Source organism: Lissotriton vulgaris, chromosome 12 (assembly GCF_964263255.1).
Source record: "Lissotriton vulgaris chromosome 12, aLisVul1.2, whole genome shotgun sequence".
NCBI lineage: Eukaryota > Metazoa > Chordata > Amphibia > Caudata > Salamandridae > Lissotriton > Lissotriton vulgaris.
The window spans coordinates 547,026,142-547,046,878 of record NC_141700.1 but is presented as its reverse complement, the minus strand read 5'-3'; positions in this window follow the sequence as shown (position 1 = coordinate 547,046,878).

Below are 20,737 nucleotides of genomic sequence, written 5' to 3'. Positions count from 1 at the left end.
GTTTTTAGAAAGATACGTATTAGGGTATCAAACCACTGTGTTAAAAGTCAACATGTTTCGGAGGTCAAAGCCCCCTTCTTCAGGACAAGGGTGAATGCACTTACCCTCCCCTTACTCACATGTAAGATGTAAAAGTGAAAAAATAAAAATTACCACAATGTGTAATGTTCCTCACAATGTTATATATGTATGTGAGTGTGGTTGCGCCCAATTCGCGTAAGAACCTGTGAAAACAAAATCATAGATAAACATACAGATCTAAGTATCACAGTTTTAAAGGAGAAGAATAATGCTTCTCTGAAAAAACATCAGGTAGCACCCAAAGAATAATTTGAACCTGGAACAAAAATAAAAAGTAAAAAGGACACTACAAACATACACACACGCAAACCAACACAACTCACTGCTCAGATGGAATGAGAGCAGAACAGTGAAGACAGAAAGATCTTACTTAAAGTTCCCAAATACAGGACTTCATGAGCCTTTAACGTATATTGGGGAATCCTTCCTTTCTAATCAGAAACCTAGGAGATCAATATCAGAGATTTAGTAGAGGGACTTAATCATCAGAGTGCCAAAACTATAGTATGAAACTGCTTCTCATGGTGGTCTTATAACTCACGGTTACAGCAACAGCTAATCGCCTGCCTTCCCTCAACGCGGCTCCGATGAAGTGAGCTGCAAAGGGACTGGGGCCTTTTTATATGCTTGCCTGTGGGTAATTAGTGGAAATTGATTGAATAATGCAAGCCGGTATATGCCCAAATACGGAGAGAAATCTCCAAGTGTCCGGTTGTGCGCTAGCGCCATACGCTGATCCCCCGCGCATGCGCACAACAGTGCCCGACAGACGCATGCGCGGCAGATCCAGCAAACGCGCCTGCGTCAACGGAGACGCTTCGTAAGAAACACGAAGCTATCGGTGTTATTGAAACGCCTGGGAATGGATGGCGATCGGGATAAAAAAGCCCTGGAACTAGAATACCTGAACCAAGGAAACACTGATAAGGCAAGGAGGCAATTTTGGTCCATGCTCTAATAAAATAGGCACCCTTAACAGCAGGAGTAAATCAGGTTAATAGTGTACCTATAGTATGAAGAGCTACTCTCACGAATGTGTGGAACATACAATAATTCAGAGAGAGTACAACATATATCCACAAATTCGATGGTACCACGTATAGGACCAGATAAGTCCAGCAACATGCATTTGTTGTGTGTGACCATACGTGTACACCAACCAAAAACCCTTTTACCTGAGAAGGTTCCATGGAATGGAGTCATTCAGTCCAGTGGTGTCGGTTCCCAACCGAAACACCCACCGTTGTTCTTTTTCAAGGAGACCTATCTCTGAGGGTAGTTGTTCAATTATTGTCCACTGTAGCTCATTCACACAGTGTTGACTTTCGATATAATGGGTTGACATTTTGGTAGTCAGTTTCCTGCACCTGATGTTACTCTTATGTTCGTTCAACCTGACCCTAACAGGTCTGGTGGTCATTCCCACATATTCCTTTCCACATGGGCAGGTGATTAAATAAACTACATTCTTACTGTTGCAGTTAGTAAAAGCACGCTGTTCCCATGTAGTCCCATTGGTAAAAGTGAGGTTCTGGGTCTTTTTTGTGAGGTGGCAGTTATTGCAGTTACCACATGGGTAATGCCCATGTATGCCTTGCAACCTTGTCTGATCCTTGACAGGAGGAGGTGGTCGAGTGTGAACGAGCATATCCCTCAAATTCCTACCCCTTCTGTGTGCAAAGAGAGGTTTCTCCAAAGTTAAGCCACCACTTGTTAAAGTGCGCCAATGTTTGTGGACCAATTTTGTCACTTGGTTGCTGACCGGACTGTATGTGGTTACACAAACCGTCCTGTTTGCGGCATCATCCCTACGTGGATTGTCCTCCAAAAGGGCATCCCGGTTATTGTTTCTTGCTCTGGTGAAGGCTTTACGGATCACAGTTTCCGGGTATTTTCTCTGTCTAAGTTTTTCACTCAGATCCTTGGCTTGGGTCTTGTATCTGGCCACATCGGTACAGTTCCGCCGTAGGCGTAGGAACTGCCCATAAGGGAGGTTCTCTCTCAGATGACGAGGATGAAAGCTGTCAAATCTGAGGAGACAATTCTTAGCCGTGGGTTTGAAGTGTGTTTCCGTTTTTAGCCTGCCGGCTTCATGGTAGATATTTAAATCTAAAAACACCATGTTGGTATTGGATGCCTGGAAAGTGAATTTCAAAAAGGCATTCTGATGGTTGAGCCAGTCCATGAAATCAGTTATCATGGTTGCATCTCCATCCCAGACAACCAGGATATCATCTATATACCTTCGCCAGGTGCGAATCCTCGCCCTGTGGGGATTGTCGGGGTGCAAGATTTTCGTGGATTCCAAATGGTGGACATACAGTCCAGCCAGGCTCGGGGCAAAAGTACTGCCCATACTGGTCCCATGCTTCTGCCAGAAAAGAGTGCCCTCATATTCGAAAAAATTCTTTGTGAGTGCCAGAGAGATGCACTCCATCACTACATTCCGTGGGGTGTGATATTCCCAGTTCGTAGAGTGCAGTACCTCTTCAATGATTTGGATGGTTTCATCATGGGGGAGACTCGTATAGAGGCTCTCCACGTCCAGGCTCAGCAACATCTGAGAAGTTGGGTCAAAAGTCTGATCATTCAGCAGTTGTAATACTGCTTTTGTATCTCGTAAATAGGTGTCAGTTGCCTGTACAAGGGGTCTCAAGAAAGCATCCGCCAACTTGGATAAAGGTTCCAGGATAGATGAGATTCCCGAAACAATGGGGCGACCGGGTGGGTTCGCCAAGTTCTTGTGCACCTTAGGGATGGTGTAAAAGTAAGGGATGCGAGGGTTCCTCTGGGTCAGGAATTCGGACTCCTTTTTCGTAATCCAGTCATGTGTAAGTGCCTCTTCCACCATACCACCTATTTGAACTCTTAGAGATTCAGTGGGATCCTCCGTAAGGATCTGGTAGTTCCTGTTATCAGAAAGAAGCCGCCTACATTCTTGGTCATAGGCTATGGTTGTTTGGATGACAACTGCACCCCCCTTATCTGCTGGTTTTATAATCAGGTTTTTGTTCATCCTCAGTTCTTTAATGGCCTCATTTTCTGTTCTGCTCATATTCTGAAAGACCTTCTGTCTGGTTTCTAGTCCCTTCAATTCCTGCATCATTGCTTTTTCGAAGGCCAATACTTCCACAGGAAGTTGATTATCAAGTGGAGTGAATGTTGATTTGGGTTTTAAACCAGTATCAGAAGTCTCTGTTGGTAGATCCTTATCTTTGAAGAATGCCCGCAATTTTATAGTTCTTATAAACTCCTGCATTTCCTTATGTAGTAGGAAAATGTCTGGTCTATTGGTGGGGACATAACCCAAGCCTTTATTCAGTACCTCTTTCTGCAAATCTGTCAGGGGCCACGGGGTTATATTGATGACTAAGTCCCCCTGTGGCTTGTTGACGCCTGATTGGCTGCCATGCTCCTGGTTACGACCCGCGGGTCTGCCTCCTCTGTGGGCTGCCAATTCACATTGTTGCCCTTCTTGTTCCGCCCTCTGCGGGATCCCTGGCCCCAAGATAAAAAAGGTTGTTGATTTTGGGGTGCATTGGTTTGGTCTGGGACCCACTGGGGGTACATTGGTCCCATTTGAGGTGGGACAAACTGATACTGCGGGTATTGAAAAGGAGGTTGATAAGGGTTATATTGCGGGCCTTGGAAACCACGCCAACCTCTCTGACGTGGGAATTGGGCTCTTTGTTGACGAAAGCCGCCTCTTTGCTTTCTCTGTTGAAAGCCTCCCGATTTGTTGCTAGAGTTACTGCCATCCGAGTTGACACTGTCTGTATCACTCATATTGTCCTTCATGACATAATCTGCACGAGTATACGGGTAGGCTCTCTCAGGAGTAAAGCGGTCTTTGTCTTTTTTCAGTTTGTTGAATTTGCTTTGTTTTAAGCCCGCCTCAAATTCTTTCATCTGTTGGTTCAGTTCCTCTAAGCCCTTTTTAAGATCCGCTGGTGAAATAAAGGCCTTAAGCTGAACTTCAAGTCTTTGGATCTCTACTTTCAGTTCAACTGATTTCCTGGCTGCAGTCTGGACTATGAGTACTAGCCAATCCCTGGTGCAGTGCCAAGAGATAAGTGACCATGCCTTCTTAAAAACAAGGTCGTCTTGGAAGATAAACGGTTCAATTTTAACCAATAGACCTTGTGGGGCCATCTTATTCCTTAGGTATTCTCTCATCAGTAAGCCGTGAAGGGCTGTCCTGATTTGAATCTTGCGGGTGTTCATTAGTTCATCCCAATCAGCTACTGCGGGCCCTGGGTCGCTACTACTAAGGCCTTCAAAAGGTTTATCATCTGCAAGAATGCGATCGATATCATCCTCAGTAAAAGTCAGTCCGTGTTCATCCTCCATGTTGACAGATGAGGAGGGCAGGAAGGTATTTCAAAGGTAAAGTGGTTGCGTGTGAAAACTATGCGTGTAGGTCCAAAGGGAAAAGGGAAGGGGACTCCCACAGCTGTGCGCTGTCTTTAAACAAATTCTAACAGGAGGGGGGAGAGAGAGAGTCAGTGGATTCAGTCTCCCGAGTCATATAAATAAACAAAGTGGAATCCACTCAGGTGATAGTGATCCCTAGAGTGATGGGGAACACACAGTGTTGTTTAAATGCCCCTCACACACCAACAGGCCCCTTGGTGTCATTCTTCATCATCGGGGCCTTCGCACCCCTCTACGGGATGCGGCGTGCTACGACTCGCGAATACGCAGGAGCACTTGAAGTGAACTATGTGTGGGGGTGTGTGTGTTTAATACCAAGATGTGAGTGAGGTGAGGTGAAAAAAGTGAGTGATTTTAAAAAATACCTGGCACGTGGGAAGAAAAAAACTTTATTAAATCCCCGGCTGGTATTATTAAAATTAAAGTGCAAGGCGTGGTTTTTAGAAAGATACGTATTAGGGTATCAAACCACTGTGTTAAAAGTCAACATGTTTCGGAGGTCAAAGCCCCCTTCTTCAGGACAAGGGTGAATGCACTTACCCTCCCCTTACTCACATGTAAGATGTAAAAGTGAAAAAATAAAAATTACCACAATGTGTAATGTTCCTCACAATGTTATATATGTATGTGAGTGTAGTTGCGCCCAATTGGCGTAAGAACCTGTGAAAACAAAATCATAGATAAACATACAGATCTAAGTATCACAGTTTTAAAGGAGAAGAATAATGCTTCTCTGAAAAAACATCAGGTAGCACCCAAAGAATAATTGGAACCTGGAACAAAAATAAAAAGTAAAAAGGACACTACAAACATACACACACGCAAACCAACACAACTCACTGCTCAGATGGAATGAGAGCAGAACAGTGAAGACAGAAAGATCTTACTTAAAGTTCCCAAATACAGGACTTCATGAGCCTTTAACGTATATTGGGGAATCCTTCCTTTCTAATCAGAAACCTAGGAGATCAATATCAGAGATTTAGTAGAGGGACTTAATCATCAGAGTGCCAAAACTATAGTATGAAACTGCTTCTCATGGTGGTCTTATAACTCACGGTTACAGCAACAGCTAATCGCCTGCCTTCCCTCAACGCGGCTCCGATGAAGTGAGCTGCAAAGGGACTGGGGCCTTTTTATATGCTTGCCTGTGGGTAATTAGTGGAAATTGATTGAATAATGCAAGCCGGTATATGCCCAAATACGGAGAGAAATCTCCAAGTGTCCGGTTGTGCGCTAGCGCCATACGCTGATCCCCCGCGCATGCGCACAACAGTGCCCGACAGACGCATGCGCGGCAGATCCAGCAAACGCGCCTGCGTCAACGGAGACGCTTCGTAAGAAACACGAAGCTATCGGTGTTATTGAAACGCCTGGGAATGGATGGCGATCGGGATAAAAAAGCCCTGGAACTAGAATACCTGAACCAAGGAAACACTGATAAGGCAAGGAGGCAATTTTGGTCCATGCTCTAATAAAATAGGCACCCTTAACAGCAGGAGTAAATCAGGTTAATAGTGTACCTATAGTATGAAGAGCTACTCTCACGAATGTGTGGAACATACAATAATTCAGAGAGAGTACAACATATATCCACAAATTCGATGGTACCACGTATAGGACCAGATAAGTCCAGCAACATGCATTTGTTGTGTGTGACCATACGTGTACACCAACCAAAAACCCTTTTACCTGAGAAGGTTCCATGGAATGGAGTCATTCAGTCCAGTGGTGTCGGTTCCCAACCGAAACACCCACCGTTGTTCTTTTTCAAGGAGACCTATCTCTGAGGGTAGTTGTTCAATTATTGTCCACTGTAGCTCATTCACACAGTGTTGACTTTCGATATAATGGGTTGACATTTTGGTAGTCAGTTTCCTGCACCTGATGTTACTCTTATGTTCGTTCAACCTGACCCTAACAGGTCTGGTGGTCATTCCCACATATTCCTTTCCACATGGGCAGGTGATTAAATAAACTACATTCTTACTGTTGCAGTTAGTAAAAGCACGCTGTTCCCATGTAGTCCCATTGGTAAAAGTGAGGTTCTGGGTCTTTTTTGTGAGGTGGCAGTTATTGCAGTTACCACATGGGTAATGCCCATGTATGCCTTGCAACCTTGTCTGATCCTTGACAGGAGGAGGTGGTCGAGTGTGAACGAGCATATCCCTCAAATTCCTACCCCTTCTGTGTGCAAAGAGAGGTTTCTCCAAAGTTAAGCCACCACTTGTTAAAGTGCGCCAATGTTTGTGGACCAATTTTGTCACTTGGTTGCTGACCGGACTGTATGTGGTTACACAAACCGTCCTGTTTGCGGCATCATCCCTACGTGGATTGTCCTCCAAAAGGGCATCCCGGTTATTGTTTCTTGCTCTGGTGAAGGCTTTACGGATCACAGTTTCCGGGTATTTTCTCTGTCTAAGTTTTTCACTCAGATCCTTGGCTTGGGTCTTGTATCTGGCCACATCGGTACAGTTCCGCCGTAGGCGTAGGAACTGCCCATAAGGGAGGTTCTCTCTCAGATGACGAGGATGAAAGCTGTCAAATCTGAGGAGACAATTCTTAGCCGTGGGTTTGAAGTGTGTTTCCGTTTTTAGCCTGCCGGCTTCATGGTAGATATTTAAATCTAAAAACACCATGTTGGTATTGGATGCCTGGAAAGTGAATTTCAAAAAGGCATTCTGATGGTTGAGCCAGTCCATGAAATCAGTTATCATGGTTGCATCTCCATCCCAGACAACCAGGATATCATCTATATACCTTCGCCAGGTGCGAATCCTCGCCCTGTGGGGATTGTCGGGGTGCAAGATTTTCGTGGATTCCAAATGGTGGACATACAGTCCAGCCAGGCTCGGGGCAAAAGTACTGCCCATACTGGTCCCATGCTTCTGCCAGAAAAGAGTGCCCTCATATTCGAAAAAATTCTTTGTGAGTGCCAGAGAGATGCACTCCATCACTACATTCCGTGGGGTGTGATATTCCCAGTTCGTAGAGTGCAGTACCTCTTCAATGATTTGGATGGTTTCATCATGGGGGAGACTCGTATAGAGGCTCTCCACGTCCAGGCTCAGCAACATCTGAGAAGTTGGGTCAAAAGTCTGATCATTCAGCAGTTGTAATACTGCTTTTGTATCTCGTAAATAGGTGTCAGTTGCCTGTACAAGGGGTCTCAAGAAAGCATCCGCAAACTTGGATAAAGGTTCCAGGATAGATGAGATTCCCGAAACAATGGGGCGACCGGGTGGGTTCGCCAAGTTCTTGTGCACCTTAGGGATGGTGTAAAAGTAAGGGATGCGAGGGTTCCTCTGGGTCAGGAATTCGGACTCCTTTTTCGTAATCCAGCCATGTGTAAGTGCCTCTTCCACCATACCACCTATTTGAACTCTTAGAGATTCAGTGGGATCCTCCGTAAGGATCTGGTAGTTCCTGTTATCAGAAAGAAGCCGCCTACATTCTTGGTCATAGGCTATGGTTGTTTGGATGACAACTGCACCCCCCTTATCTGCTGGTTTTATAATCAGGTTTTTGTTCATCCTCAGTTCTTTAATGGCCTCATTTTCTGTTCTGCTCATATTCTGAAAGACCTTCTGTCTGGTTTCTAGTCCCTTCAATTCCTGCATCATTGCTTTTTCGAAGGCCAATACTTCCACAGGAAGTTGATTATCAAGTGGAGTGAATGTTGATTTGGGTTTTAAACCAGTATCAGAAGTCTCTGTTGGTAGATCCTTATCTTTGAAGAATGCCCGCAATTTTATAGTTCTTATAAACTCCTGCATTTCCTTATGTAGTAGGAAAATGTCTGGTCTATTGGTGGGGACATAACCCAAGCCTTTATTCAGTACCTCTTTCTGCAAATCTGTCAGGGGCCACGGGGTTATATTGATGACTAAGTCCCCCTGTGGCTTGTTGACGCCTGATTGGCTGCCATGCTCCTGGTTACGACCCGCGGGTCTGCCTCCTCTGTGGGCTGCCAATTCACATTGTTGCCCTTCTTGTTCCGCCCTCTGCGGGATCCCTGGCCCCAAGATAAAAAAGGTTGTTGATTTTGGGGTGCATTGGTTTGGTCTGGGACCCACTGGGGGTACATTGGTCCCATTTGAGGTGGGACAAACTGATACTGCGGGTATTGAAAAGGAGGTTGATAAGGGTTATATTGCGGGCCTTGGAAACCACGCCAACCTCTCTGACGTGGGAATTGGGCTCTTTGTTGACGAAAGCCGCCTCTTTGCTTTCTCTGTTGAAAGCCTCCCGATTTGTTGCTAGAGTTACTGCCATCCGAGTTGACACTGTCTGTATCACTCATATTGTCCTTCATGACATAATCTGCACGAGTATACGGGTAGGCTCTCTCAGGAGTAAAGCGGTCTTTGTCTTTTTTCAGTTTGTTGAATTTGCTTTGTTTTAAGCCCGCCTCAAATTCTTTCATCTGTTGGTTCAGTTCCTCTAAGCCCTTTTTAAGATCCGCTGGTGAAATAAAGGCCTTAAGCTGAACTTCAAGTCTTTGGATCTCTACTTTCAGTTCAACTGATTTCCTGGCTGCAGTCTGGACTATGAGTACTAGCCAATCCCTGGTGCAGTGCCAAGAGATAAGTGACCATGCCTTCTTAAAAACAAGGTCGTCTTGGAAGATAAACGGTTCAATTTTAACCAATAGACCTTGTGGGGCCATCTTATTCCTTAGGTATTCTCTCATCAGTAAGCCGTGAAGGGCTGTCCTGATTTGAATCTTGCGGGTGTTCATTAGTTCATCCCAATCAGCTACTGCGGGCCCTGGGTCGCTACTACTAAGGCCTTCAAAAGGTTTATCATCTGCAAGAATGCGATCGATATCATCCTCAGTAAAAGTCAGTCCGTGTTCATCCTCCATGTTGACAGATGAGGAGGGCAGGAAGGTATTTCAAAGGTAAAGTGGTTGCGTGTGAAAACTATGCGTGTAGGTCCAAAGGGAAAAGGGAAGGGGACTCCCACAGCTGTGCGCTGTCTTTAAACAAATTCTAACAGGAGGGGGGAGAGAGAGAGTCAGTGGATTCAGTCTCCCGAGTCATATAAATAAACAAAGTGGAATCCACTCAGGTGATAGTGATCCCTAGAGTGATGGGGAACACACAGTGTTGTTTAAATGCCCCTCACACACCAACCGGCCCCTTGGTGTCATGCTTCATCATCGGGGCCTTCGCACCCCTCTACGGGATGCGGCGTGCTACGACTCGCGAATACGCAGGAGCACTTGAAGTGAACTATGTGTGGGGGTGTGTGTGTTTAATACCAAGATGTGAGTGAGGTGAGGTGAAAAAAGTGAGTGATTTTAAAAAATACCTGGCACGTGGGAAGAAAAAAACTTTATTAAATCCCCGGCTGGTATTATTAAAATTAAAGTGCAAGGCGTGGTTTTTAGAAAGATACGTATTAGGGTATCAAACCACTGTGTTAAAAGTCAACATGTTTCGGAGGTCAAAGCCCCCTTCTTCAGGACAAGGGTGAATGCACTTACCCTCCCCTTACTCACATGTAAGATGTAAAAGTGAAAAAATAAAAATTACCACAATGTGTAATGTTCCTCACAATGTTATATATGTATGTGAGTGTAGTTGCGCCAAAACACAGTGGTTTGATACCCTAATACGTATCTTTCTAAAAACCACGCCTTGCACTTTAATTTTAATAATACCAGCCGGGGATTTAATAAAGTTTTTTTCTTCCCACGTGCCAGGTATTTTTTAAAATCACTCACTTTTTTCACCTCACCTCACTCACATCTTGGTATTAAACACACACACCCCCACACATAGTTCACTTCAAGTGCTCCTGCGTATTCGCGAGTCGTAGCACGCCGCATCCCGTAGAGGGGTGCGAAGGCCCCGATGATGAAGCATGACACCAAGGGGCCTGTTGGTGTGTGAGGGGCATTTAAACAACACTGTGTGTTCCCCATCACTCTAGGGATCACTATCACCTGAGTGGATTCCACTTTGTTTATTTATATGACTCGGGAGACTGAATCCACTGACTCTCTCTCTCCCCCCTCCTGTTAGAATTTGTTTAAAGACAGCGCACAGCTGTGGGAGTCCCCTTCCCTTTTCCCTTTGGACCTACACGCATAGTTTTCACACGCAACCACTTTACCTTTGAAATACCTTCCTGCCCTCCTCATCTGTCAACATGGAGGATGAACACGGACTGACTTTTACTGAGGATGATATCGATCGCATTCTTGCAGATGATAAACCTTTTGAAGGCCTTAGTAGTAGCGACCCAGGGCCCGCAGTAGCTGATTGGGATGAACTAATGAACACCCGCAAGATTCAAATCAGGACAGCCCTTCACGGCTTACTGATGAGAGAATACCTAAGGAATAAGATGGCCCCACAAGGTCTATTGGTTAAAATTGAACCGTTTATCTTCCAAGACGACCTTGTTTTTAAGAAGGCATGGTCACTTATCTCTTGGCACTGCACCAGGGATTGGCTAGTACTCATAGTTCAGACTGCAGCCAGGAAATCAGTTGAACTGAAAGTAGAGATCCAAAGACTTGAAGTTCAGCTTAAGGCCTTTATTTCACCAGCGGATCTTAAAAAGGGCTTAGAGGAACTGAACCAACAGATGAAAGAATTTGAGGCGGGCTTAAAACAAAGCAAATTCAACAAACTGAAAAAAGACAAAGACCGCTTTACTCCTGAGAGAGCCTACCCGTATACTTGTGCAGATTATGTCATGAAGGACAATATGAGTGATACAGACAGTGTCAACTCGGATGGCAGTAACTCTAGCAACAAATCGGGAGGCTTTCAACAGAGAAAGCAAAGAGGCGGCTTTCGTCAACAAAGAGCCCAATTCCCACGTCAGAGAGGTTGGCGTGGTTTCCAAGGCCCGCAATATAACCCTTATCAACCTCCTTTTCAATACCTGCAGTATCAGTTTGTCCCACCTCAAATGGGACCAATGTACCCCCAGTGGGTCCCAGACCAAACCAATGCACCCCAAAATAACAACCTTTTTTATCTTGGGGCCAGGGATCCCGCAGAGGGCGGAACAAGAAGGGCAACAATGTGAATTGGCAGCCCACAGAGGAGGCAGACCCGCGGGTCGTAACCAGGAGCATGGCAGCCAATCAGGCGTCAACAAGCCACAGGGGGACTTAGTCATCAATATAACCCCGTGGCCCCTGACAGATTTGCAGAAAGAGGTACTGAATAAAGGCTTGGGTTATGTCCCCACCAATAGACCAGACATTTTCCTACTACATAAGGAAATGCAGGAGTTTATAAGAACTATAAAATTGCGGGCATTCTTCAAAGATAAGGATCTACCAACAGAGACTTCTGATACTGGTTTAAAACCCAAATCAACATTCACTCCACTTGATAATCAACTTCCTGTGGAAGTATTGGCCTTCGAAAAAGCAATGATGCAGGAATTGAAGGGACTAGAAACCAGACAGAAGGTCTTTCAGAATATGAGCAGAACAGAAAATGAGGCCATTAAAGAACTGAGGATGAACAAAAACCTGATTATAAAACCAGCAGATAAGGGGGGTGCAGTTGTCATCCAAACAACCATAGCCTATGACCAAGAATGTAGGCGGCTTCTTTCTGATAACAGGAACTACCAGATCCTTACGGAGGATCCCACTGAATCTCTAAGAGTTCAAATAGGTGGTATGGTGGAAGAGGCACTTACACATGACTGGATTACGAAAAAGGAGTCCGAATTCCTGACCCAGAGGAACCCTCGCATCCCTTACTTTTACACCATCCCTAAGGTGCACAAGAACTTGGCGAACCCACCCGGTCGCCCCATTGTTTCGGGAATCTCATCTATCCTGGAACCTTTATCCAAGTTTGCAGATGCTTTCTTGAGACCCCTTGTACAGGCAACTGACACCTATTTACGAGATACAAAAGCAGTATTACAACTGCTGAATGATCAGACTTTTGACCCAACTTCTCAGATGTTGCTGAGCCTGGACGTGGAGAGCCTCTATACGAGTCTCCCCCATGATGAAACCATCCAAATCATTGAAGAGGTACTGCACTCTACGAACTGGGAATATCACACCCCACGGAATGTAGTGATGGAGTGCATCTCTCTGGCACTCACAAAGAATTTTTTCGAATATGAGGGCACTCTTTTCTGGCAGAAGCATGGGACCAGTATGGGCAGTACTTTTGCCCCGAGCCTGGCTGGACTGTATGTCCACCATTTGGAATCCACGAAAATCTTGCACCCCGACAATCCCCACAGGGCGAGGATTCGCACCTGGCGAAGGTATATAGATGATATCCTGGTTGTCTGGGATGGAGATGCAACCATGATAACTGATTTCATGGACTGGCTCAACCATCAGAATGCCTTTTTGAAATTCACTTTCCAGGCATCCAATACCAACATGGTGTTTTTAGATTTAAATATCTACCATGAAGCCGGCAGGCTAAAAACGGAAACACACTTCAAACCCACGGCTAAGAATTGTCTCCTCAGATTTGACAGCTTTCATCCTCGTCATCTGAGAGAGAACCTCCCTTATGGGCAGTTCCTACGCCTACGGCGGAACTGTACCGATGTGGCCAGATACAAGACCCAAGCCAAGGATCTGAGTGAAAAACTTAGACAGAGAAAATACCCGGAAACTGTGATCCGTAAAGCCTTCACCAGAGCAAGAAACAATAACCGGGATGCCCTTTTGGAGGACAATCCACGTAGGGATGATGCCGCAAACAGGACGGTTTGTGTAACCACATACAGTCCGGTCAGCAACCAAGTGACAAAATTGGTCCACAAACATTGGCGCACTTTAACAAGTGGTGGCTTAACTTTGGAGAAACCTCTCTTTGCACACAGAAGGGGTAGGAATTTGAGGGATATGCTCGTTCACACTCGACCACCTCCTCCTGTCAAGGATCAGACAAGGTTGCAAGGCATACATGGGCATTACCCATGTGGTAACTGCAATAACTGCCACCTCACAAAAAAGACCCAGAACCTCACTTTTACCAATGGGACTACATGGGAACAGCGTGCTTTTACTAACTGCAACAGTAAGAATGTAGTTTATTTAATCACCTGCCCATGTGGAAAGGAATATGTGGGAATGACCACCAGACCTGTTAGGGTCAGGTTGAACGAACATAAGAGTAACATCAGGTGCAGGAAACGGACTACCAAAATGTCAACCCAATTTATCGAAAGTCAACACTGTGTGAATGAGCTACAGTGGACAATAATTGAACAACTACCCTCAGAGATAGGTCTCCTTGAAAAAGAACAACGGTGGGTGTTTCGGTTGGGAACCGACACCACTGGACTGAATGACTCCATTCCATGGAACCTTCTCAGGTAAAAGGGTTTTTGGTTGGTGTACACGTATGGTCACACACAACAAATGCATGTTGCTGGACTTATCTGGTCCTATACGTGGTACCATCGAATTTGTGGATATATGTTGTACTCTCTCTGAATTATTGTATGTTCCACACATTCGTGAGAGTAGCTCTTCATACTATAGGTACACTATTAACCTGATTTACTCCTGCTGTTAAGGGTGCCTATTTTATTAGAGCATGGACCAAAATTGCCTCCTTGCCTTATCAGTGTTTCCTTGGTTCAGGTATTCTAGTTCCAGGGCTTTTTTATCCCGATCGCCATCCATTCCCAGGCGTTTCAATAACACCGATAGCTTCGTGTTTCTTACGAAGCGTCTCCGTTGACGCAGGCGCGTTTGCTGGATCTGCCGCGCATGCGTCTGTCGGGCACTGTTGTGCGCATGCGCGGGGGATCAGCGTATGGCGCTAGCGCACAACCGGACACTTGGAGATTTCTCTCCGTATTTGGGCATATACCGGCTTGCATTATTCAATCAATTTCCACTAATTACCCACAGGCAAGCATATAAAAAGGCCCCAGTCCCTTTGCAGCTCACTTCATCGGAGCCGCGTTGAGGGAAGGCAGGCGATTAGCTGTTGCTGTAACCGTGAGTTATAAGACCACCATGAGAAGCAGTTTCATACTATAGTTTTGGCACTCTGATGATTAAGTCCCTCTACTAAATCTCTGATATTGATCTCCTAGGTTTCTGATTAGAAAGGAAGGATTCCCCAATATACGTTAAAGGCTCATGAAGTCCTGTATTTGGGAACTTTAAGTAAGATCTTTCTGTCTTCACTGTTCTGCTCTCATTCCATCTGAGCAGTGAGTTGTGTTGGTTTGCGTGTGTGTATGTTTGTAGTGTCCTTTTTACTTTTTATTTTTGTTCCAGGTTCCAATTATTCTTTGGGTGCTACCTGATGTTTTTTCAGAGAAGCATTATTCTTCTCCTTTAAAACTGTGATACTTAGATCTGTATGTTTATCTATGATTTTGTTTTCACAGGTTCTTACGCCAATTGGGCGCAACTACACTCACATACATATATAACATTGTGAGGAACATTACACATTGTGGTAATTTTTATTTTTTCACTTTTACATCTTACATGTGAGTAAGGGGAGGGTAAGTGCATTCACCCTTGTCCTGAAGAAGGGGGCTTTGACCTCCGAAACATGTTGACTTTTAACACAGTGGTTTGATACCCTAATACGTATCTTTCTAAAAACCACGCCTTGCACTTTAATTTTAATAATACCAGCCGGGGATTTAATAAAGTTTTTTTCTTCCCACGTGCCAGGTATTTTTTAAAATCACTCACTTTTTTCACCTCACCTCACTCACATCTTGGTATTAAACACACACACCCCCACACATAGTTCACTTCAAGTGCTCCTGCGTATTCGCGAGTCGTAGCACGCCGCATCCCGTAGAGGGGTGCGAAGGCCCCGATGATGAAGCATGACACCAAGGGGCCGGTTGGTGTGTGAGGGGCATTTAAACAACACTGTGTGTTCCCCATCACTCTAGGGATCACTATCACCTGAGTGGATCCCACTTTGTTTATTTATATGACTCGGGAGACTGAATCCACTGACTCTCTCTCTCCCCCCTCCTGTTAGAATTTGTTTAAAGACAGCGCACAGCTGTGGGAGTCCCCTTCCCTTTTCCCTTTGGACCTACACGCATAGTTTTCACACGCAACCACTTTACCTTTGAAATACCTTCCTGCCCTCCTCATCTGTCAACATGGAGGATGAACACGGACTGACTTTTACTGAGGATGATATCGATCGCATTCTTGCAGATGATAAACCTTTTGAAGGCCTTAGTAGTAGCGACCCAGGGCCCGCAGTAGCTGATTGGGATGAACTAATGAACACCCGCAAGATTCAAATCAGGACAGCCCTTCACGGCTTACTGATGAGAGAATACCTAAGGAATAAGATGGCCCCACAAGGTCTATTGGTTAAAATTGAACCGTTTATCTTCCAAGACGACCTTGTTTTTAAGAAGGCATGGTCACTTATCTCTTGGCACTGCACCAGGGATTGGCTAGTACTCATAGTCCAGACTGCAGCCAGGAAATCAGTTGAACTGAAAGTAGAGATCCAAAGACTTGAAGTTCAGCTTAAGGCCTTTATTTCACCAGCGGATCTTAAAAAGGGCTTAGAGGAACTGAACCAACAGATGAAAGAATTTGAGGCGGGCTTAAAACAAAGCAAATTCAACAAACTGAAAAAAGACAAAGACCGCTTTACTCCTGAGAGAGCCTACCCGTATACTCGTGCAGATTATGTCATGAAGGACAATATGAGTGATACAGACAGTGTCTACTCGGATGGCAGTAACTCTAGCAACAAATCGGGAGGCTTTCAACAGAGAAAGCAAAGAGGCGGCTTTCGTCAACAAAGAGCCCAATTCCCACGTCAGAGAGGTTGGCGTGGTTTCCAAGGCCCGCAATATAACCCTTATCAACCTCCTTTTCAATACCCGCAGTATCAGTTTGTCCCACCTCAAATGGGACCAATGTACCCCCAGTGGGTCCCAGACCAAACCAATGCACCCCAAAATCAACAACCTTTTTTATCTTGGGGCCAGGGATCCCGCAGAGGGCGGAACAAGAAGGGCAACAATGTGAATTGGCAGCCCACAGAGGAGGCAGACCCGCGGGTCGTAACCAGGAGCATGGCAGCCAATCAGGCGTCAACAAGCCACAGGGGGACTTAGTCATCAATATAACCCCGTGGCCCCTGACAGATTTGCAGAAAGAGGTACTGAATAAAGGCTTGGGTTATGTCCCCACCAATAGACCAGACATTTTCCTACTACATAAGGAAATGCAGGAGTTTATAAGAACTATAAAATTGCGGGCATTCTTCAAAGATAAGGATCTACCAACAGAGACTTCTGATACTGGTTTAAAACCCAAATCAACATTCACTCCACTTGATAATCAACTTCCTGTGGAAGTATTGGCCTTCGAAAAAGCAATGATGCAGGAATTGAAGGGACTAGAAACCAGACAGAAGGTCTTTCAGAATATGAGCAGAACAGAAAATGAGGCCATTAAAGAACTGAGGATGAACAAAAACCTGATTATAAAACCAGCAGATAAGGGGGGTGCAGTTGTCATCCAAACAACCATAGCCTATGACCAAGAATGTAGGCGGCTTCTTTCTGATAACAGGAACTACCAGATCCTTACGGAGGATCCCACTGAATCTCTAAGAGTTCAAATAGGTGGTATGGTGGAAGAGGCACTTACACATGACTGGATTACGAAAAAGGAGTCCGAATTCCTGACCCAGAGGAACCCTCGCATCCCTTACTTTTACACCATCCCTAAGGTGCACAAGAACTTGGCGAACCCACCCGGTCGCCCCATTGTTTCGGGAATCTCATCTATCCTGGAACCTTTATCCAAGTTTGCGGATGCTTTCTTGAGACCCCTTGTACAGGCAACTGACACCTATTTACGAGATACAAAAGCAGTATTACAACTGCTGAATGATCAGACTTTTGACCCAACTTCTCAGATGTTGCTGAGCCTGGACGTGGAGAGCCTCTATACGAGTCTCCCCCATGATGAAACCATCCAAATCATTGAAGAGGTACTGCACTCTACGAACTGGGAATATCACACCCCACGGAATGTAGTGATGGAGTGCATCTCTCTGGCACTCACAAAGAATTTTTTCGAATATGAGGGCACTCTTTTCTGGCAGAAGCATGGGACCAGTATGGGCAGTACTTTTGCCCCGAGCCTGGCTGGACTGTATGTCCACCATTTGGAATCCACGAAAATCTTGCACCCCGACAATCCCCACAGGGCGAGGATTCGCACCTGGCGAAGGTATATAGATGATATCCTGGTTGTCTGGGATGGAGATGCAACCATGATAACTGATTTCATGGACTGGCTCAACCATCAGAATGCCTTTTTGAAATTCACTTTCCAGGCATCCAATACCAACATGGTGTTTTTAGATTTAAATATCTACCATGAAGCCGGCAGGCTAAAAACGGAAACACACTTCAAACCCACGGCTAAGAATTGTCTCCTCAGATTTGACAGCTTTCATCCTCGTCATCTGAGAGAGAACCTCCCTTATGGGCAGTTCCTACGCCTACGGCGGAACTGTACCGATGTGGCCAGATACAAGACCCAAGCCAAGGATCTGAGTGAAAAACTTAGACAGAGAAAATACCCGGAAACTGTGATCCGTAAAGCCTTCACCAGAGCAAGAAACAATAACCGGGATGCCCTTTTGGAGGACAATCCACGTAGGGATGATGCCGCAAACAGGACGGTTTGTGTAACCACATACAGTCCGGTCAGCAACCAAGTGACAAAATTGGTCCACAAACATTGGCGCACTTTAACAAGTGGTGGCTTAACTTTGGAGAAACCTCTCTTTGCACACAGAAGGGGTAGGAATTTGAGGGATATGCTCGTTCACACTCGACCACCTCCTCCTGTCAAGGATCAGACAAGGTTGCAAGGCATACATGGGCATTACCCATGTGGTAACTGCAATAACTGCCACCTCACAAAAAAGACCCAGAACCTCACTTTTACCAATGGGACTACATGGGAACAGCGTGCTTTTACTAACTGCAACAGTAAGAATGTAGTTTATTTAATCACCTGCCCATGTGGAAAGGAATATGTGGGAATGACCACCAGACCTGTTAGGGTCAGGTTGAACGAACATAAGAGTAACATCAGGTGCAGGAAACGGACTACCAAAATGTCAACCCATTATATCGAAAGTCAACACTGTGTGAATGAGCTACAGTGGACAATAATTGAACAACTACCCTCAGAGATAGGTCTCCTTGAAAAAGAACAACGGTGGGTGTTTCGGTTGGGAACCGACACCACTGGACTGAATGACTCCATTCCATGGAACCTTCTCAGGTAAAAGGGTTTTTGGTTGGTGTACACGTATGGTCACACACAACAAATGCATGTTGCTGGACTTATCTGGTCCTATACGTGGTACCATCGAATTTGTGGATATATGTTGTACTCTCTCTGAATTATTGTATGTTCCACACATTCGTGAGAGTAGCTCTTCATACTATAGGTACACTATTAACCTGATTTACTCCTGCTGTTAAGGGTGCCTATTTTATTAGAGCATGGACCAAAATTGCCTCCTTGCCTTATCAGTGTTTCCTTGGTTCAGGTATTCTAGTTCCAGGGCTTTTTTATCCCGATCGCCATCCATTCCCAGGCGTTTCAATAACACCGATAGCTTCGTGTTTCTTACGAAGCGTCTCCGTTGACGCAGGCGCGTTTGCTGGATCTGCCGCGCATGCGTCTGTCGGGCACTGTTGTGCGCATGCGCGGGGGATCAGCGTATGGCGCTAGCGCACAACCGGACACTTGGAGATTTCTCTCCGTATTTGGGCATATACCGGCTTGCATTATTCAATCAATTTCCACTAATTACCCACAGGCAAGCATATAAAAAGGCCCCAGTCCCTTTGCAGCTCACTTCATCGGAGCCGCGTTGAGGGAAGGCAGGCGATTAGCTGTTGCTGTAACCGTGAGTTATAAGACCACCATGAGAAGCAGTTTCATACTATAGTTTTGGCACTCTGATGATTAAGTCCCTCTACTAAATCTCTGATATTGATCTCCTAGGTTTCTGATTAGAAAGGAAGGATTCCCCAATATACGTTAAAGGCTCATGAAGTCCTGTATTTGGGAACTTTAAGTAAGATCTTTCTGTCTTCACTGTTCTGCTCTCATTCCATCTGAGCAGTGAGTTGTGTTGGTTTGCGTGTGTGTATGTTTGTAGTGTCCTTTTTACTTTTTATTTTTGTTCCAGGTTCCAATTATTCTTTGGGTGCTACCTGATGTTTTTTCAGAGAAGCATTATTCTTCTCCTTTAAAACTGTGATACTTAGATCTGTATGTTTATCTATGATTTTGTTTTCACAGGTTCTTACGCCAATTGGGCGCAACTACACTCACATACATATATAACATTGTGAGGAACATTACACATTGTGGTAATTTTTATTTTTTCACTTTTACATCTTACATGTGAGTAAGGGGAGGGTAAGTGCATTCACCCTTGTCCTGAAGAAGGGGGCTTTGACCTCCGAAACATGTTGACTTTTAACACAGTGGTTTGATACCCTAATACGTATCTTTCTAAAAACCACGCCTTGCACTTTAATTTTAATAATACCAGCCGGGGATTTAATAAAGTTTTTTTCTTCCCACGTGCCAGGTATTTTTTAAAATCACTCACTTTTTTCACCTCACCTCACTCACATCTTGGTATTAAACACACACACCCCCACACATAGTTCACTTCAAGTGCTCCTGCGTATTCGCGAGTCGTAGCACGCCGCATCCCGTAGAGGGGTGCGAAGGCCCCGATGATGAAGCATGACACCAAGGGGCCTGTTGGTGTGTGAGGGGCATTTAAACAACACTGTGTGTTCCCCATCACTCTAGGGATCACTATCACCTGAGTGGATTCCACTTTGTTTATTTATATGACTCGGGAGACTGAATCCACTGACTCTCTCTCTCCCCCCTCCTGTTAGAATTTGCAAGTTGAACAACAGCCAAGCTGTTACTCGCAGATGATGAAGCACCATCTCCGGTGACTCCGCTTTGAGCTGCCAGTCGTCCAGATAAGGGAAAACTAGAATCCCCGACCTCCTGGGATGAACTACCACCACTGCCATCACCTTTGTGAAGACTCGAGGTGCAGTAGTAAGTCCAAACGGTAGGACCGCAAACTGGTAGGGCTGCAACCCTACCGTAAAATGGAGATACTTCCTGTGAGACTTCAGGATGGGGATGTGAAAATACGCATCCTGTAAATCGAGC